Consider the following 21,986-nt stretch of genomic DNA (forward strand, 5'->3'; position numbering starts at 1 on the left):
ACCACAGCAGCTCAGAGCCGGCTGTCACCTCCCTGCAATAAATTCCGATGATCCGGGAAGTGTAAATCACACTGTTTTGTGCTGGAAGAGCTCAGCTGATAAAACAATATTTGCATGCATTTAGGTGCATTTTCCAGATCGGGACCTACAGAGTGGAATTCAGTGCTCACTGCCATCCTGTGCAATCTTGCAGGATTCACCCAGCCAACCGCTGCCTCCCAGGCAGGAGGCAGGGGATGATAAAACTTGGCATTGTCTGGCTGTACAGAATGCACGCTTGCTGCAAATTGAGCTTGAATATTGCTGGGAGGCAGGGAAGGGGGGAAAGGGGGGGAGGAGAGGCATCAGATTTGTTTAGGCATAAGGACATATCTCAATTTACTCCTTGGTTTTCTTCCCACTTCTACCCTGGTAGGCCCATTATTTCCCACTTCAGAATTAGCACCTTTGCCAGCAGAACATAAAGGCAATGACTAAGGAAAGCTGAAGTCTCTGCCCTTGGAGCATTTTCTGCCCTTATGAAGGGACTTTAGTTGAAGCCATTTGGAAACAAAACTGCAAGTGCTCTGCTGATAGTGTGTGGAAACACGGGGGGTTCTGTGCATCCGTGTTTCCCAGGATGCTGCCAAGGCACAGACTGGCAGGGTGAGTGAATTGCACATCCCCATCCCCAGACCTTGCTCTGCCGTGCTCTCCTGCTCACTTCGGTGTTGCTTCTGGTAGCACTGCTCTTATTGCCTTAGGGTAACTCTAGTCATGCATCACAGCTTCTTACCTTGTTTTTTCCTTGCATAGCACTCTGTCCTTCCCAAGCAGCATGTATTATGTCCCAGCAAGCACCAAATCAGCAAAATTTCTGTTCTTTGGTAAAGACCCAAGACCACTCCTACAAACAGGCTAGTCAGAATACAGAAATTTAATAGCCTAGTATGGAGAGTTCACTTTCACCTCTCCCCCTTCCTCCCTCCAACCAAAACTTTAAAAAAAAAGAGGCAACACCTAAGAAAGAGGCTGGTGGCTACGTTTAGCTGGAACAGGATTTGAGATTTTGAGGGAAAACCCCTGGCTGCGAAGCATTTGGCTGATGCAATTTGGGGAAGAAATAGGCTTCTACCTATCAGAAGAGGGATCCTGACATCAGTGGATATGCAGCAGCTCAGTTACTGAGAGGAGGAGGATCACAGGACAAGGTGTACAATAGGAGAATACACCACTAGGCCTGCCTGTGTTGCAGGGGGTGCCTTGCTGGTGGCTTCCATGCTGCTGAGCTGCACTCGGCTCACAAGGTACTGTGGCCCTCATGGTCATCCTCTGCCTCAGCCTCCAAAAGAGCTCTTGAGTAGGTCCTAGTCCTTGAGCTACATAATGATTACAGCCACCATTTAGCAACATGTGACTTGACTCCAAGCTCGGCCTGAGCCTCTCACCCAAGCCATGCCAGCCCAGATTTGACACAGGAGCCCAAGGTTTCCTTCACTGCCTGGACTGGTGGCTTTCATGAGTGCTCATGCCAGTGCTCTTGTGTACATGGGAGCTGGTTCCTCTTCCAGCCATGGCAATCTCTTCCAACATGCTCATCTTAATTTTGCCCATGACCTTTAGGACACCCTGAGCACCAGAATGGAAGCCTGCATGGCAGCCAGTGGGGTCCAAGCAGCTGATGGGTTTCCAGGCTCATGATTGCCATCCTTTGTTACTGGAAATACCCTAATTAGTTGATAATGCACTGCACTCAACTACCTAACCTCAGGTCTGTTGGCTTTTTCAAGGCTGTGTTTTTAAAAAAAACCCACCGAGTGCAGACTGTAAGCACCTTTCCCAACGCAGCACTCCTTGCTCTGCTCACAGCTGAAGGCAGTACATGAAGATTTTGCACAAGCAGTGGGTTTGAGTGGCGAGCAGGACATGGGGCTGGAATCTCCTACAGCTCTTCAACCAGGCCAAGAAGGTGTATCTACACTGGCCACTCCCTTTCCCTGACCAAGAGCTTGTGGGAAGTAGGGTGCCCTGGATGGGGAGATCTGTGGGGTGTCCTGGCAGTCCCTCAAAACAACCATGCAGAACCTCCACTACGAGGCACTTTCTCTGCAAAGAGAGGAGGTCAAAACTCACCTGGGAGGAGCACTGAGCCAAGCAGGCAGATTATGTGTCTTAGCAGGTATAAGCACAGGCACTGCCAAATAACCAGGCAGACTTTAAGCCCTAGGATAATTAAGAGTCCTGTACTATAGAAATACCATAACTTTCAGCTTTCTTGTACTTTCTTCTCCCCTAGCTACACTCAGATACAAACTTTACATAGCACAGAAAAACAACACAACAGCCTTCTCTTATTCTCACTCTTGAGCCTTAAAAGCAAAAAAACAAAAATTCAAGTTACTCTCCCTCATCAAAGAGTGAATGAGAGAGATCCCCCATACAAAATGTTTCTCCCAATCCTCTGGTATTAGTGCGGCACAGTCCTGCCACCGGGGTATGAGGTTTAGCAGCTGTTTGCAAAGTTTCCCCCTGGACCATGGTTCATATTTCAAGCACCTCTCAGAGGCCACAGGTCTGAGACACAGTTTTGAGTCTTGTCTAGTTAGCTTTTAAGTCTGACTTGCTATGAAGAAGGGTGACGGAAAAGATGGATCAAACACATGACCTTGACAAAGGAGGTGCACCTTGGTTTACTTCAAATCCTTGAAAGCCTGTTACTGAATGTAAAAAAACTGCCTAAAACCCCCCAAAAACCCCCAGTAATAAAAAACAGCTAATGTAGGCAATTTTTCTGGCCAAAAATTAAGGCACTGGAAGGCAGGCTTTTTAATGGCTATCATTCCTCCTGTGTTATTTGAAGATCCCCTTGTAAACGGGAATCCTGGGTCTGTTTTGCCATCTGTTCCCTCTACTCCTGCCTAGGAATCCTGAACGGGTATTTATTGTATATGCAGGTTCAGTGAGGCCCACTTACTATAAACAAATACTGCATGAAATATGGTGGGGCCAGCTTTTTCTACAGTGCCTGTATTTATGAGGAAACAGTATAAAAACAAATATGTAATCTGGAAATAAACCTGTTAAATGAATAAAAAGTCCTATGGAGCAAAACATAATGATTAGCAGAGCCATTCAGGGAAAGACCCTGTTAAAGGAACACATCTGCTGTCATCCACTTTGCTTTTCCCCCCTGATAAAAATCCATTTAGAAGCAGCCATCAGAAAATCATGGGGGAAGGGACGGCAAGAAGGAGGAGATGATCCAACCTAAAAGCTACAAAGCCGACCATGGCACTTTTGCTGGTTCTTGAAATGCCTCTTGAGTTCTGCACCCTGCTGTCCACCAAATATAATCTATGTTATTTACAGCATCTACTTGGTACAGATTATAGTCACTCAGCTGAAGGGGGAGAAAAAGGGAACAAGAAGTAATAATAAAATGGGAAAAAAAAAGAGCAGGAAAGCAATTGAAGACCAGCATACTGCGCTGAACAAAGATTCAAATAAGGAACTTGCAGTGCAACATGTTTGTGCACACATGCATAGAAAATCATATTCTGCTTTTGACCAATTGCACAGAGCAAAAACATGAGTTATGCAGAAGAGCAGCACAAAATAAACCTGCTATGGAAATATAACTCAATCATGACCTCTGATTTCCAGCTTCTCCCATGCGCAGCATCGCTGACTCAGAGACAGGAAGTGCTATTCTAGCTACCTGTTCTTACTCACTCTGTATTTACAGACCTCAAGTAAAATCACAACCTGCTCCACACCCACGTCACCCCACCCACACAGCCAAAGCCAGCTACAGATGGGCAAGGAGTTGCACTTGTTGTCACACTCTCTCCCCATGATTTACATTTGCTCCAAGATGTTTTGGGTATTTCCCGTCTCAGTTTCTGCTTTCCACTGTGGGTTGCCTGACCCTCCCCATGTAACCAGTTCTTAACACTCCAGTCTCTACCGACAACGCAAACAAAGCAGGTACAAGCTGATGCAACTCTGGAAAGTGCTGTACCAAACACTGATGCAACCCCCTGGAGAGCTGCGATTACTCCCCCAGAGTGTGTGGGACGAGGATGCCCTGCTTGCTCTCATCTTGACTCTTGCTTTCACCTTTGCCTGCCAGCACAAAACCTGACGTCACTCTGGAACTCATGTCTTCCCAGTCTGTGGCTTGTAAGAGCTCTGGTTGTGCCCTCTCGCCAGCTGTTCCCAGGTGAAAGCATTACAGACAATGTGCTTTTCCTTCGTCACGCGTGTGACTTCACGGCCAAACTGAAGTGCATTGCCTTGCTCCTGTTTTTAGCATCAGGGTTGTTTTTCCTCTTGCCCATCAATCAAAGTAAAGCAATAAAACCTTCACCCTCGAAGCAAGGAGGACAGCACCCGAGCATTGACTGGAGAGACAAGCAGTAGATGATGGGCCTGTGGCTTCGCTTCCCCATCCAAAGCATGGAATAAGGTGTCACGTAGCATAATTTGAGTACTAATTGGCAAAACAGGCATAATAATTTGCTTGAACATGCACTATGATGCTGATGTATTCTTTGCAAATTATAAACCAGCATTGACTTGCTGTCTTCAGTGTATGGGAGCTATGACTAAAAGCTTAATGCATTTATATCACTATAGTTACTACTACTGCTCACTGACACACTTTAGTATTTTTATTGCTTTTTCATAGCTGACATGATTCTGATGGTATGTAATTAAATATTTTACAAAGATAGGGTCTGATCCGACAACCTTTATGCACATGAATAACCTCATTATGTTCAGTGCCTCTACTCATGTACCCAAAGCAGTCAAGGCTGGGTTCCTACTGCTACAAAAATAACTTTTTTCTCCTTCTGTATTCATCTTCTAGGATTTTGATGGAATTAATAATGGGGGGGGGGGGGGGAGGGGGGAAAGACCCTTAAAACTCCTTCACATTTATTTTGTGCATTGAAACCTTCACACAGGATTTAAAGAAACTACAAGGACACCGTTGTGGCAGTTACGCTTAGCCAGGGATGGAAAGAAGTAAGAGTTTTTGTTTTGTCAGAGACTGAAAGACATACTGCTTTTTTGCCAGCCTATCTCTCAGTGTGGTTTCTTGAGACTGATTAACAGTTGGAAGGGGAGATTTTTTTTCAAGTATTCATGACTCGCTACAAAGTGTGGTGTATTTCAGGCATGAGGGGGATCGCCCAAATGTTTTTTTCTTTCTATTACCAGCGAAACATGTCCCAGTCACATGCTTCCTTCAAACTGATAACACATGTAAAATGCTCATGCACCAGTATCTTACAAGGCTGGGAATATCCTGTTCCCCACTGACATATTTACATGTTCATGGGGACATTTTGCTTGGCTCCAGCAAGAAGCAAATCTGACCCAAAGCTAGATTGGATGCTGAAGACCTTACTTCATTGTAAAACCAGCTTTTCAAGTTTGGATTCAGATCTTCAGCTTACAGGCAGACTTGTCCCAGCTGCATTGTCATCCTGGAACCTAGTGCAACACATTGCTACCCATCCAGAAGAGCAAAAACAGTCAGGCAGGAGGAAAAAGGCACCAGTGGCTCTTGGGATTTGAAGGCTTGGATTCATTTAAGAGAGATATAAATAAAATATTGCAGCCATAACTAAAACAGAGGCAAAAAAAGAGGGCATCTGGGCCGCTGTGAATCCCAGGTAAAACACAACCCTTAACAAAACTTGGCACTTTCCAATGCCTCTGCAGCTGAATGAAAGTATTTTTCTGGTTTTCCCACAGCAGGGAATGCAGAAAGGCTCTGAACTCAGCCAGCAAGACTCTCTGGTCATTTTATGCACACACCCTTACTTTACTACTTCACAGACCCCTGAAAAAGTCTCTCTCCCATCTTTGGGCAGAAAGGAAACCAAGTACAAGTTTCTGAAAACAAACAGGCCCTTTAAATTAAAGTCTATGAAATTATTAGCCTTGTATGAGAGCCAATATGTTTCATAGTTACACCTAATCTGTGACTGAGAGGGATTAACCCCAACCACAGGTGAGCCCAGGCAGGAGAAGGACAGCCAACCTGGCTTCTGGGGAGCTCCGCTGGATGAGCAACTTTGAGCATCACTGAATTGCAAGCCATGACAGGAGGTGAAACTTTTTTGGCACACAAACTGCAGGAGACCTTCAGTGTCTGGACAGGAGTACAAAGACCTTTACCAGTCCCGTTCCCACAGCAGGGGTCACACCGCAGGTGAATCCCATCACCAGTCCAACCTAAAGTTAAACTCCAGTCATGGCAATGATCACAAATGTGTTTTGAGACTCAAACTGAAAGGAAAAGAACAAAAAGTTGCTTATAAATTATCTGATGCAGCAGTCCCAGCCTGCCAGCTGTACAGTAAGGGAGCATTACCTTGCCCATCAGTTAAGCCCAGAGGGGATGCTCCTTTTGAAATTCACCATCCTTGAACAGCTGGGCTCTCTTCCTCCACCATCAACTGTTTTTCCAGGATCTGTTTAGAAAAACCAAGTCTACCACTCCCTTTCTAGCTTGCCTATCTCTATATTCTGGTTGGTGTGGGAAAACAAGGCTGTCAGACCTGCACCTCCTCTCCTTCCCTCCCTTCTGGATAGAGTGCAAGTTTAGGTTTCAAGTCTGCTTTCCTTGGACTGACATGCTCTGCCAAGATGCCATAAGGGACAAAATCAAGAGCACTGAAATGGCAGGAGAAAGCTGATCCCACATGACACATGGGGGAAAGGCAACACACACCAAGGCCTCTGGAAAACAGACTCCTTCCTGGCTTTCCTGCTATGTGCACATTTATGAGGTTTGAATAAAATTCAGCTGAAGCATGCAGGCCAACGACTGCTTGTCCAAAATTAACTCAGTTGCTGGACTTTTGTCCATTTAAGAGTCACCTGATCCCTATCTGCATTGCCTAGGTTAAGCCCTGTCAGCATCTGAAATGCCTCAAGTAGCATTAACCCTTCTGATGGCACTGCAATGTTGGGTGAACTTTTCAAAAAACTTTTTAAAGCATGATAAAAACACACAGATCAAGACACTCCAGTGACCCCAGCACATGGATGGGTTACAGCCTTTTGACTAGTCAGGAATGGCACTTAAGAGAAGTGGAAGTGGGCAGTTAATGAGAGACAAGGTTTACTTGCCCATGTGCACCTATGAACGTATGGATTTCTTTTTTCTTTTCTTTCTTGACCCCTGAGACGGAGCATCAGACTTGAAAGTTGCCACCTGGTTTTTGTGATTATCTCTCCATTTAGGGATTAAACAACACCCAAACCCATGTGCACATGTTTTTCTGTGGCAAATAAGCAGTGCAGAGTTGCAAACCAAGGAAATGTGTGTGTGAAAGAGGATTTCTAGTCACCCAGGGGAAAAGAAATAAAGGGATGAGTCTGGACCTGCCAAACATCTGGTTAAACTTCAGAGCTCAGTTTAAGAGTGTTCTGAGGCTTGTCTACCCACAGCAGAAAAAGCACTTTCTCCTCTGCCTGCCTTTGTTTTTGCACAGCTCCCCCCCACCACAGGCTGTAAGCTGCTCCATGCAGCAAGATCAAGACTTGTCTCCTCACATGAGTGAAAAAACAGCATGTTTATAAACACTGGCTTTGGAGAGAGGTACAGGGCCTGGTCTCAAATGCTTTGAAAGTGTTACCACTCCTTTTTTTCAGCTGTTGCTGGCTACTCCCATCCCCCTGGGCCTGTACACACTGCTAACCCACTGCAGTGCAACCTGCGGTGGGGTTGTTGAGCCCATCTCGGCACAGCGCCAACCCACCACTGCCTTCACCTTGGCTGGGATCCTGAGAAGAGGCTGCAACACCTATTAATCATAAACCCTGTTGATTAAATCCACCTAGCTATTTCACTCAGCTACAAGCAGGGGCGAGGGCTGTCCTGCAAGCAGCTGTGTCCTGTAGTCCAGCTGCCTAGCCATGCACATGAAGCCAAGGAAAGAACTGGATCTTCATCTATGTTTAATTTGCTGCTGGTCATGGGATTTCCACCTGCATGTCACCATGGTCTGACATTGCCAAGTGTGAGATTTTTCAGGATGACAGGATAAGCTGAAAACTTCCACCAAGCCCTGAGGAAGCCAATTAAAACCTTCACTGAACATAGGCAGGGGTGAATAAGGGAGGACAGACCCTGTTCCTGTGCTGCAGACACCCTGTTTCATGCCCTGGGAAAAGGGTATGTCAGGATCTCAAGCACAAGTCCAGAGCTGTTTACAAAATGAAAACCAAAGCTCCCTTGAACATCTTTGTTTCTATTCTTAACCACAGTTTCATTTGCATTGATGTTTCCTGACCAGTTCTCTCCTCAAAATAATTGATGGGGAAAAGATCAAGAGATGTAATTAAAAGAGAAACAAACAGAAAACAAAGGGAAGAGGGTAAATGGGCATGTGACTTCGGGTCAGGGAAGGAAGAGGAGCAGGTGGTGGAACTGATGAGGGAGATTTAATGAACTGCAATTGACTTCAAATAACAAAGGAGGAGGAACCTAATCCTACTGTTGGATCTGTACACATATGGACTTACCATAACAAATGGTAATCAAACCATCAGCCTTAAATTAAAGATAAGGTGGGCAGGAAGGAAGGGATGGAATTTATTCTCTCCTTCCCATTCCTCCCCCCACCAAACTAAATCTGTTTGCATGTGTCCATGTCTTTGTTGTCAGAATTAGCATCTGTCATCTCTCCATTCTCAACCAAAGCAGTCACCTTCCCACGCTTCACTATGCCACTGTGGGCAGGCCCCTTTAGAAGCTTCCCCAGGAATTCAGGATCCTGGTTATCCTGATTCTGCAGTGTATTTCACTTGACACTGATCAAGGCTCAGCAGCCTCAGAAATTTGCTTCTAGGACTCCGCGTGTAAACTCTCACTGAGCTTTAATCAAATGCACATCACAGAGAGTCCTGCATGACAGAAAGCAGAACCACCAGTCCTCAGACCTGCCAAGAAGAGTCTCATCTGCAATACAAGCATTTTTCCTCTTTTGTATCATTTTGGCCCTTGCTTTCTCATTCTAGAACAAGCTGCAGAAATATTCCAGGGTTTATATCTTATCTCCTTGTTTCAAGCTGAAGGCAAGTTCACTAGGTTTTCTAAATATATACCCAGGTTTTAGGAATCCTCAGTAAGTTTTCTAGGATAAAGTTTCTATTTTAAGGTATGGATCACCCAAAGAGAGCGGCACAGTTGGACACCCCTTTCCCACACATTCAGGCAAGCATGTCTCTATGCACATGGTTTTCTTTGCCGGATTTGCCCTGCATTTGGCCTGGCAGGAAATTTCTCCCAAATAAAATGCTTCTAACCTGGTGTCTCCACAGTCACCAACTAGTATGTATTTCTCCTTGAGCCATAGGCAGCAAATGCATGAGCAATTCATGAAGATCACCATTGATACATGTTTAAAAGAGTGAAAGTTTGTTATTTCCAGGGTAATATCAGGAGCTAGGAAATATAGTTTTCTGTTCTTGCCATAACCTTACCAGGTAATTTCCCAGCATGTTTCATACTTCAGTATATTCCAGTTATTCCGGAAAGACACTGCCAGTTGAGCTGAGAGGTGGTAGAGAAGAGGTGCTCAGACATGCAGAATGGGACCTATATGGAGCTGCATTGTGGGACAAGGGCTGGGTGCCCAGGAGAGTCTGGAGCTGGCAGAGGGAATGTATGGAGCCCTTCATTTCCAGAGGCATTTCCACCACAGCTACTATTTGAACAAAGCATTTGTCAAGTCAAATAATTCAATCAGATCTCCCAAGGAAAGGACAGGGCAGGCACAGCTAGACAAGGACATGATGTGAGCCCTGACACATCAAATCAGGAAAGGGGGAAGAGGCAAGAAAACAGAAATTTGTGTAATACTCACCAAAGTTAAATTCTTCTCCCTATTTACAGCTCTGCAAGAGGAGCAGGAAGGACACAACCCAAGCACTACTTTAACTGTAATCTTTCCCATTTCCCTGCTGGCTCAGGTCCTCTTAATCTGCACATTGACGCCTGATGTTCCAGCTTCATAGCAGCTGAGGAGCCCCCAACAGAAGCACCACTGGGGTTGCCCAAGCAGAGAGAAGCGTCCCTCATCCACCACATGCCAGCAAGCACTCAGCCTTCTCAGTGGGGACATCCTAGCCTGAGCAGGTCCCCCATGCTGTTCCTACCTGGCCATCAGGAGAGGGACTTGGTCTGTTGGGTGGGAGTTGTGGGAATTTGGAATACTGCAGGCACACACCAAAGAAGCACAGCCAAACACTCAGCAAGTGCTAAACCACAACACTGTTGGACCTGGATGATCTAGCTTTTGCAGGGTTGTCCATCATTGTTTTTGTTGTCTCAGTCTTGGGGACAGGGAATACCAGTGACAGAGAGCACCTGCTCTCCTCACAGAATCACAGAATAAGCTGAGTTGGAAAGGAGCCACAAGGATCATCAAGCCAAACTCTTGGCCCTGCACAGCACCATCCCCAGGAGTCACACCATGTGCCCAAGAGTACTGTCCAAATGCTTCTTTAACTCTATCAGGCATCTTATCTTTGTGTCAGGAATAACCTGAGCACATTGCTGCCACGCAGCAGGATCATCTGCCATCTTGTTTTTGTTTCAGCGGCCACACGAGACTGAGTTGAACACCTTTAATGTGTTAACCACCTTCTCTTCTTTTGTACTTCTGTTGCTGATATTGTTGCTGTTGCTGTGCATTTCTTATTCCATTGCTGCTTGCTTTCAGTAAATTGTTAACTTCAGACCAAAGCCTGCCTTCATCCCTCTCACTGGAGGGAGGCAGGAGGAACGGGGAGTGACTTATTTGGGGTTTAATTCCCAACTGTTTTTTTAAACCACCACCCACGTCCTAAAAGACACTGCACCTGGAACATGGATTTGCACTGCATGGGTGTGTTCACTGCTCTTCATGTACCACGTGGGCTGACGGAGAGCTGATATGGCACACCCCATAACCCCCTCCAGCAGAGCATGATGAGGGCTGCCTGCCCTGTGCTGCAGCCTGCTGCATTCCAATCTCATTTTGCTTCCACCAAAGGGGATGGATCCCCTCAGCCCACTGAAATGTGACCACAGAGCATCCCAAGAAGTATCACTAATCACCACTGGCTCTTATGAAGACAGATATTTTCCAACAAGAGCACAGCAGAGCATCACTCCCCTGCTCCCACAGGAACAAACACCAGGAGAGGGACTCCTGGAGGAGCCATCAGACACATCTCCCCATGCACACATTAGTAAGTCACCACCTCACCACCCTCTACTCTCTTCAGTTGCCAACCACAATTTTTCTCAGACTTTTTGCTAAAGAGCTTCTTCTCTTGCTTATTGTTCATCGGGAGCCTGAAGCAAAGTGTGTCATTGGCAAAGGAGGAGGGAAGAGGTCAAAATGAAGCTTGGTGGTGCACAATTCCTCTGTCAGTCTGACAGTTTGGGGATCCCTCTTGTCTTCTTTTCACCTATAAAAACCTGGCTGCTCTCCACAGCATAATATAGCAACAGGGAAAAGAGAGGAAGAAGGCTTAACTTTTATTTATTTTAGTGCAATCATTAGGATTATGTCAGGGGGAAAAAGCATTAATACATAATCTTTTCCCTCTGCTATACAACACTGGCTGCTTTTAATTTAGAATTAAATTGAAACACTCACTCAGAACAGCTTTGAACAGCAGCCAAGGCCTTCTCTTGTGTTGTGTGAGCAGCTGGGTAGCCTTTCCACTCTCTTTTTGGTCCATAGTGCCCCTTTTTGAGACCTGTGCTGAGGGTTGGTCACGGAAGATATTTGTCACCCTTCCTCAAGTGCCAAGGGTCCCCTGGCGTGGAGCTGGCACCCCAGCCAAGACAGAGGGGGAGGCCCAAAGCATGTGAGTGAAGCCCTCAGGAGACTGAACTTCAGCAAATAAAGCTGCACAGCTACAAGTATTTCACAAATTAAAGCAAGAAGGGACATATTAAAAAGCACACTGAAAAGCGCATTTCTTAAAAATGGTAAGTAGCAGTGATTTATGGTTTTTTCTCAACAGCACAGTGTTTTGTATGCTTTGTCGCACACGATGGGGCAAGTTCACACAAGGAGGTTTAGAGGTATAAACAAGACAGACAAGGCTGGGTGGGGTAAAGCCAAATTTAGTTAAGTGAACTGGTCATCCTGTTTTGTTCATACAATAAGCCTGCTCCAGATGGTTCTCACCAAGCTGATGAGAAATGTGCCCTGGTTCATTCCCTGTTCATTTTAATCTATATAAATACTAGGTTTTGTCAGGCTAAAGAATCCAGTGCAGACTCAAGCGCTTTCCTTAATTATTGGTATTCACAGAAAGAAAGAGTAAGTTTAAAGGAGGGGGGAAAGAGATTGCCACCCTTTCAGTGCTGCTGTGAAGGGAGCTCTGCATATCACAACAGGTGCAAAGGCCACTCACAAAAACAGAAGCAGTTCAACACTGAAAGGCTAAGAAATTACTTATTCTCTTTGTCAGCTGCTCATACAAGCAGGGTAAAGGCTACTTGGAAGGAAAGAGAGAGGGTAAAAAGAAGGGTTAATGTTTGTGAAAGAAAGAGAGAAAGGAAGAAAGAAAAAAAATATGAAGTACACGAGCCCGCAGGTTGGCAGGAGACTCTGGAAGATATATTGACCTTAAAAAATATAGATCCAAAAAAAAAAAAAAAAAGGAAGAAACAAAACTACATCTCCTGACAGAGCAGGAATGAGCAGCACCAGCAGGCTGGGGACTGGGGGAAATTTTAACAGTCTACCACTCCAGTTGAATGGTGAGGGGAACAATGCCGGCTGAAAGCCCAGCATTCCTGCCCTTGCGCCCCCACAGAAAGGGGCTGTACAGGTCTTTCTGATGACTCTCTCTAATTACATGTTCTTGTGTATGGCAATTCATGGCCAGTTCTGAGAACGTCCTCATTCCTTGTCAGAAGAGTGATTTGTATACCACACCTAGAGAGTCAACATACTGGGGAAAAAAGTTATGTTAAAAAAAAAGAAAGCAAGCTCCTTTATTTTATTATATAGCTCCTTTATTAAGTTACTGTTATCCCTTGGGTTCTTAACTAAGTTTAATTCTTTCACCCTTTCTCTTTCAAAATAAGGCATCAGACGCAAAGGAAACTAGAATTTCATTTTATAACACCCCTCTGTTAATCCCTAGATCTCTCTCAAGTACGGCATAAATTTCACCCTCTCTTCCTGGAGCTCGCAGAGGTTGTTTAACACCTGGCGCATCTTATTTTCCAAGAACGATGGTTGTGTTTATTTTAACCCAGCCTGGGATGATGTGCAAACTAGCCATGACTCTTAGATGCTAAGTGTTCCCAGAACCAGATGGTCAAACCTTCCTCTTTTAAGACAGCTGACTCAAAAACATAAAAGAAAACACCAAAAATGAAAACAATCATCAATGACAACATCAAAAAACACCCTGTGGTGGGGAATAAAATATTTCAATGTTGGCACTGTGAGACAAAAGAAACTCAGAGGAAAGAGAGTGTTTGATTTCCAGACCCTGAAAGTTAAACGTGCAAAGGAGGGAACTCGCTCATCAGGAAGTTTCCACCGGTGGAAGGTAACAGGAGGAATTCCCTAGCTTAAATATGACAGATGTTCGTACCTCTGCTCCCCAGAAGCAGTAAAAACCCCCTGTGGCTATTCTGACTGCCCTGCTAAATGAATGGAGAGTTAGGAGTACTAATAAAGCACAGCGATGCGAGTTGCCACTCCCTGCACCTGCAGGTTCTCTGGTAGCCACTTCTGGCTTCACAGTTTACAGTCTAATGCAAAGCACTTCATTTTAGCACCATGAATAGTCTCTTGCCTTCCTCCTAGTTCTCCTCTCCTTCCTAGGCCTCTTCCATTCACAACTAGTCCTGATTTAATTGGGCTGCTTTGCTCTAAGCCACTGAGGGGGCATTCCTGGCACACACTGCACCTTTTGCACAACCAAACTTGCCTATGGCAGGTTTGAGGCAGTGCAGGGTTTCTGTTCACAAAGCTGCTCCAGCCTAACTCAGCTGAGAAATTCTACATTGAAGGTTAAATCAGTCCAACACCAGGGTTCAAGCAATCCTGTTTATGTACAGCTGACAGATTGGTTCTGGTTTAATAGAACCAGCTCCTCCTCTCCTTGACTGGGAAAAAAAAAAATCAATGTACATTTTCACACCGCTGTAGTTAAAATGAAAAATAATTTTTTAAAAAATCCACATCAGGTTATGGGCAGAAACAAACAAGATGACAAGATGCCACAAAACAGCCTGTGAAATTCCCACACAAAGGTGTAAATGTAGAGCACATAGAATCATAGAATGTTAAGGAATTGGAAGGGGTCCTAAAGATCATCTAGTTCCAACCCTCCTGCCATGGACAGGAACACTTCCCACTAGACCAAGATGCTTAAGGCCTTATCCAATCTGGCTTTGAACACTGCCAGGGTTGGGACATCCACAAACTCTCTGGGCAACCTGTTCCAGTGTCTCACCATCCTCACAGTAAGGAATTTCTTTCTAATCTCTAACCTAAATTTCCCCTCTTTCAATTTGTACCCATTAGTCCTTGTTCTATCACTACATTTCCTAATGAAGAGTCTCTCTCTGGCTTCCCTGTAGACACCTTCAGATACTGGAAGGTTGTTATCTTCACAAAACCTTCACTTCTCCAGACTGCACAGCCCCAGCATTCTCAGCCTTTGTAGGGCAGTGGCTGGCATGCAGGCTCTTATCCTGGTAGACATGAGGTAGCTTTTCCTTCTTCCACTGTCTCTCACCTCTCTAGAGGAGAACAGACACACAAACTGCCTAAGGACCCTAAAAAAACCAATCAATTTCTTGTTAACCATCATAAGAAATAGAGAGCCATGGAAAAACAAGAGATGCCTGTATGCTTTTCACCAACTACTTTTCCTTAACTTTACTATTAATATTCTGTAAGAAATACATGATACTGACATGAAAAGACTTTGTGAACATTTCAAGAAAGACAGAAAGCCCATTTCAAACATTACAAGGAGAGGAAGGGCTTCAGCCTTTTCCAGAGTTTCTCATGCAATTTTCTACAGTTCTTAAAAATTGTAAAGTCACAGTTAAAGGATATGTGCTCTGTAAAATGATAGAATCATTTAGGTTGGAAAAGACTTCTAAGATCAAATCCAACCATTAACTAAGAACTGCCAAGTCCACCATTAAACCATGTCCTTAAGAACCACATCAACCTGTCTTTTAAATTTCTCTGGGGATGGTGACTCCACTACATCTCTGGGCACCCTGTTCTCCCACTCCCGTGTCTGTATTGCAAACTTAATCTAAACATAGGACTAGATTTAACAGAAAAGATCATTTACGAGGCTGTTTATACTTGAGCTAAAATCAGCTTTCAAACTAAGTTAAGCTGCAAAGATTAAATGCACAGCCAAGGCCTCAGTGCCTTATGGCACTATGTTGAGTCAGATCCAGTCACATCAAAGAGTTTTGCATAAGGCTGTTAAGACTCACTGCTGCTCACAGCTATATGGCACCACAGGTAGAAAACCTGAGTTCTGCACCTCCTTCTGCAAGTAAGCATCCACAGATGGTCACAGCAGAAGTAATTTCATACCTTCATGAAGTATATCAAGATGCAATGTCATTTAAAAACAAGTCCCCCAGTGCATGTCAGGTAAATAACACAACACAAAAAGTTTAGTAGACCATGCTATTGAATATGTAATGTCTGCTCTAGACTGGGGATGTTCTTGATGTTGGCAAATTCCCCTGGACAACAGGACTGTAAGATTCTTGCCACCTCTAGGCACTGACACAACATAGATGTTTAATGTCACGTGCCTGGTACACATAGCACTCATTCATCAATGTCCCATACGCTGAAAAGTATTTTCTGTGCTAATTCACAAGGACGGCTGTTAATCCACCATCCCTTACAAACCTCAGCAAAATCCACTTAGCTTTGAGTCAGGCATACTTCAGAAAATATTTGTCCTCTCTGCACTGGGATTGAGAGAGACGTTCAAGGGAAGGGCTGACAGAAATACTGGAAGCCTAGCAGGGCTTGGGTAAAACCTCAGAAATCCTGTAAGGATGTGAAAGAAGCCACAAGCCCTGCACTGAGGAGAGGGACTGGTAATTAAAACCTTGATACAGCAAGTCATTTGAGTTTATTTAAATAGGTACTTAAAGATAAACGCAAAGCATTTTACTCAAACATTTTGAGGAATATGATCCTTAAGGAAGATTAACAAGTCTTTAATAACACTTGTGTTATGAAATGTCATTATAATCAAGCAGTAAATCAATAGTACAGTAGCACATGCTGCAGATCACAAGGGCTGTGTTTTGTGGAACAAAAGAAAGGGCGACCTCCTCATCCTCTGTGACAGTGATACATGTTATATATACCTACACCTTTCAAACAGCGACATTTTTGGTACCTCTAGTCACCCGTGAGGCCATCTGGCTACATGGGAAGGGGTAGCAATTTTTTGCTTTGAATTACACAACCTTCCAAGCAGGTTAAATGCAGGACCCATCTCTGCCAAAGGCTGCCTACACCAGTGCGCTCTCTCGCTTCACATTACAGCTCCCCTGGCCTCCTCCCCGTGCAGCAGCAGTGGTCAGACCTGGCTCAAGGCTGCTTGGGGTGCTCAGGGGGCAGATGAGTCACAGAGCTCCCCCAGCTCAGAGCTGCAAGGAGCCAGCTGTGCCCATGTCAAAGAGCCAGAGGGAGGATGCCCAGCCAGGGCCAGTGGAGAGGGGTAAGGGCAGAAATACAGGAGCAGCCTAACTGGAGCAGCCTAAACTGGAGCTGTCAGAGCTACATCCTGGTGAGTGAGATAATGCATGCATTTCCCCTGCCTGGCCCAGACTGAATTAGCACATCTGGGGCCCACATTTACTGCCACTTTGGAGCACCTCTGTCATTAACACTAAAAACATATCCTGGAGGACATCAGGGCTTGAGATGAAGGAGGTGAGAGGGGAAATAAGACACCTTTCCTCCCCCTTCGCCTTGTTCCTCCCTCCTCCCACATGGGTCTGAAACACTTTGCAACTTGAATGCTGTCAATCTCCGTATGGGAGAAATGTATTTATAGAAACCCCACTGCTATGGCTCAAAGCTTTTATGGGACCAGATGTTGGAGGACATGAAGTTGATAAAATAAAGTACAGTCCAAGAAAAAGGGTCAAAATTATCTGCTGCCAGCAGTGAGAATTAGTGCTTTTCCAACCTTCATGTAACAGTGCCAGTTTACCTCAGCGAGAAGTGGGGTTGGCAAGCAGGTACTGACGTGAATAATTAGGCTGAGTAAGCTGTCTGACCAAGAAGACATCTGCCCTTCACAGGAGAGATTTTTCTGGAAAGGGTTAATGCCTTCTCCTTTGAATTACTGTGTGGCAGATGCAGATGACATCAGATTTTCGGCCATACTGTTTTATATCAGCATACACAAAGCATCCAGGGAAGACTAAGCACTGCTTGAGACTATAATCAGAGCAATGGTCAACATTATCACAATAAATAACATCATTAAGAGATTTCTTGATATTATGGTTGTGTTTAAAAATAGGGATATCTTCAAAATATCGGGGTATATGCAGATGGAGCAAAAGCAACAAGGCCTCAGACACCTTTCTGGTAATCAACCCACAAAGAACACACAGATCTCAGGTACGCATGTGAAACTCACCTGCTTTTAACTAAAGCCAGCAGCTCAGGAAGATGCCAGGATATCCATATAGCTGTATTTTGGTACTATGCAGCAAAGCCGAGGAGAAGTAGGTTAATTAAAATTTGTGTGTCATTTCCATTTCCTCTGCATGTCTACAAGACTGTTTATTCTCACCATCTGAAAGAGATTCTCACCATCTGAAAGAGATATTAATTGCTGCTCTTGGTTTGTGAGAATAAACACTACAAGAGATCAAGTTCCCTAGTGAAGCCTTCTCAGTTTTGCTTTTAAACTCCAATGGAACAGCTCGAAAGGGCTGCTTTTATCTGCACAGCAATTGGCTTAAGATGAAAGCCTAGGGTGAAGTCCATTACCAGTTGTCCACCAAAATTTTGTTGACAAAGACTACATCAGCATTTGCTGTCCGTTTCTATCAGTCACAGCTCAATGTAGTAAGAAGATTTTGTCCATAGATTAGGTTTAGGCTATTTGCTTCAAATAACCCCCTTTCTTCATTGCTTGCGCCAGCACTATGGTAGCTGAAGGGATTAGGGGCAGGTTGGATCCCAAAACAAGATCTTGCAACCTGGAGAGACACAGTATGGAGAGAATGCATATCTCAGCTCATCAATATTTCAACATTGGGGCAGCATCAATGCTGACACAAGGCCTAACAGACTGTGCTGCTGCACAGCTCATGGTCCATCTTGGAGTTTGCTTGTCTCCTGCCAACATAACACCTTGCAGTAGCAGAGAGCACACAGTTTGGTGGCGATTTCTACCCCCATACCAGAGATCACTGGGTGCTGCAGTCAGTGCCAGTCCAAAGCTAGCATAGTACCCGTGACTGGTTTGATGTCAGCATCACTTCCATTGTGTCTGTAGGGGTGTTTTTTAAGTCCTGGGTGCTTAGACTTGTAGAGCCTGACAGCGTTTGTGATGTGAATGTTTCCCCTTTGCCAGCATCACTTCTTTCCAGGCCTTCAAAGCAACTACAGCAAAAAACAATAATGTGTTTCAGCTGGAGGGGCAATGTCAGTCCCTCAACTCCAGGAACATGAGGCCAACAAAACCAGACAAAATACAAAACAAGGTGCAACCTGCCTACTGTTAGACCCCAATCCACCTTACAATGATGCTCACGTTCATTGGAGGCTGGGTGGAAATGGTAAGGTTGGGGTATGGAATAATACACCCACAGATTTCACGGATCCTGGCAGAGGGCTGATCTGCAGCCTTGTGACATGCCACTGAAAAAATGTGATAGGAGAAATTAGTGTCCAAGGTAAAGTGAGATGCTGTAGAGTGAAATACAATTCTTGTAGGTTTTAACCAGCCCAAGGATGTACTTGTGCTAATGAACCATCCAGCTGACAGCAGGAGAGAAGCTATATCCAACAGGCCAAAAAAGTTAGGTTACACTGTTCATAGACCATTGTGTTTCACAGAGATTTAACAAGGAGCACCCATATTACGGAACAGGGAGCAGCAGGGGATGAAGAAGACTAGATAGCCCTTCAGCAACAGAATGAAGGTTAGACAAAAGAAACCTATGGAGGACTATGCTGCTCATGCAGGAGAGCAAGGAAGCTCTGGCAAGTGTGCATCTTTGACAGGTCTTTCACCTCCTGGAAGAGTTTTGGCAGGGCTGTAGATCAGGCTTGTATTATTTTCAAAAATGAAACATCGCTACCAAATAGTTGGAAGAAGTGCATGAAAAACAAACAAAATATATTTTTAAAATTCATCTGACACTTGCCTACGAATGTGAAAATTCAAAAGTTGGTTGTGCAGTACCTGTTAGCCACTTGAGTTACATGTGGTATGAATGAAACAGATATCAACTAAGCATAAAGAAAAGGAATTACTGTGGTATACTTTCAGCCCAAATTTCTAGAAAAGTGACAGAGACTATAAGGAATGCATTTCTAAGAAGAGACAGTCTGAGAATACTTCTCAGCTAACGATATTTCTTTTGTCTCTCAACCAGTTATTCACCTGAACACTTTAGTTCTCAAGAGATCTAGAGTGATGCAAAAAACCTACCTCTCTTGCAGCATCTGTTTACAAAAGCTGTACCTGCTGCAGAGACATCACAAGAAAACAAATTTGGCTTCAGTGCTAATTTGCTCACAGTAAGTGTCACTTGAGACAAAAGCTAGCTAGACCTGGAGTAATAGATGGCAATCTCCATAAATGTATCCAAACTAAATACTTCAGCAACACTGAAAGGCTGTGAAAACTGATGAGAAAATACACAGAAGTTAGAGTATCATCTTTTGGGTGTTTCTGGGTATATTCAAGGTATATTCAGGGTCTTCTCTCTTCCCATTCTTTGGGGTATCTAGACTACATTCATTTTATGCAAAGCCCAAATGTTAGACTGCTGCTTTACAAGTCACCCCTATTTTCTTGCATATATTGCCTTCCTAGTACTGCAAAAATATTAGGCTGACTTGATGGGGTGGGGAAACAGTACTTTTTATCCACCTCTGACCCACAAGAAATGAATGAGATTTTTGCCACTGACTTAAAGACAGTGGGAAGACGCTGTTACTGAGAAATAAAGAGTTGTATTATATTTGGGCACATGTACCTTTGTTACACTGCCAGCATGAATTGCTGCAACTCTCCTGGGTCTATTTCTAATACAAACACATAAGCCAGCACTATCAAATGCAAATAATGACAATTAAAAAACCCTAATGAATCCTTAGGCTTATGAGTAAAAGGGAGCACATCAGTGATTTGCTAATCAGTGCATGGACCCCCTTGTGAAATGCTAGGGTGTCTCCGGAAACTCATCATGTATATTTGAATTTTCCCCAAAAAGTTTTGCCCATATGACATTTTGAGAATATGTAACATATTTATCCCTACACCTTACAACAGTGCAACTGTCATTATTGGCAGCACAGTAATCAGCTACTAAATCCTATCCATCACTTTGGAAATGTCACTCTAATACCAGCACAACAGCTCCAATGCACAGCCTCCCCTAGAGATACTCTAGCCCTTGTACAAACAGATATCTCGAAAACTCACTTCTGAAAATTCCACTTCACCTCAAGGCAAACTTGTGTTTATTTACAATTATCTTTAGGGTATCACAGATAGTCATGCTTTTTTCTTTTTTTTTTTTTAAACCGTGACACCTTTGTCCCCTAGAAATGATCGTGCTCTGAATTATCCCAGTCCACAGAGACAGTGGTGGTCACCTGAAAGCCAACACAGACGCGACATTTCCAGAGTCCCTACCCCTAAAGCTCCTGATTGATGAGCACAGTTACTTACATGACTGCAAGGCATGCTGCAACAAAACATATTTTTCCCCTTGACCAGTGAAACATCTCGGCTTGCCCCCAGGTGTCTGTAGACACCAGTCCTACACCCATCAGAGCAATATTGTATGCATGGCAAAACTCCAACAAAGAGCACCAGGAGCAAGGTTAAATATCAGTCAGGGAGGTGCAACACCAAATAAAAGGTGAGATCCAGTGGGAAGGGAAAGATTACAGCAGTGCAGGATCCTGGGGTGCTCCTGTTACGCACACATCCTGAGAGCTCCTCTGTGCTTTTGGTTTTAATTAGCATTTGTTAACATATGGAGATATTTACCCAGAAGGAAGGTCAGTGGAACGGTTAGCAGAAACAGCCTCTCTCCCTTTCCCCCATCCCCTTCCCACTGGGGCACAGGGGCCAGTGCTCCAGCTGGTATAAATCTGTGGTACTCTGCTGATTTACACCAGCTGAGCATCTGGCATCAAGACATTTCCGATTGTTTATAAAAAGAAGAGCAATGTGGTGTGCTACTTATAAATCTCTCTCCCAAGCCAAGGCTGTGGTCCTCACCGGTGTCCTGTTTGTCCGTGTTGCCCCATCCCACCACATGGACACAGTCAGGCCCACTCCTGGCCACTGTCACCTGGAGAAAACAGACACAGGATCCTTTCTCACACCAAATCTGCACAAAATGGAGGTGGGAGAGATGAAAAATCCCTGCTCCTTCCCCCAGCCACACATGGAGGATTAGTTAGCCAGTGCTTATAAATTGCCCTGAAGGGGTCAAGTGCCAGAATGATTGGTGTCAGCTTCTCAGCACCACGTTTAACAGTTGACCAAGGGTTACTTTTAATTTCTCTTAATAACTGAACAAATGGGAGCTGGTGTCCAGCCTTTGGCTTGCAAGGCCAAGGCTTCGCCCTGTGCTGCCATCCCCTATGGTGCAGGAGGCATCATCTGGTCCTGGGCAGGTCCTGGGAAGAGGCAGCACAGCCAGCAGAGAACACCCACTTCCAGCCCCACTGCACCCCACCTCACCC

The 21,986-nt window shown here is 44.6% G+C and overlaps 1 long non-coding RNA gene across 1 annotated transcript; it reads right to left on the reverse strand.

The window, feature by feature from the left end:
• Nucleotides 1–712: 712 nt before the first annotated feature.
• LOC138106802 (uncharacterized) lies at nucleotides 713–21,350 on the reverse strand. The gene is made up of 3 exons (XR_011149122.1): nucleotides 21,283–21,350; nucleotides 17,683–18,656; nucleotides 713–897 (listed from the first exon to the last, which is right to left on the reverse strand). It is a non-coding gene; the product is annotated as an uncharacterized lncRNA (long non-coding RNA).
• Between the last annotated feature and the right edge of the window lie 636 nt (nucleotides 21,351–21,986).

The sequence above is a fragment of the Aphelocoma coerulescens genome, chromosome 2 (assembly GCF_041296385.1).
Source record: "Aphelocoma coerulescens isolate FSJ_1873_10779 chromosome 2, UR_Acoe_1.0, whole genome shotgun sequence".
Classification (NCBI taxonomy): domain Eukaryota; kingdom Metazoa; phylum Chordata; class Aves; order Passeriformes; family Corvidae; genus Aphelocoma; species Aphelocoma coerulescens.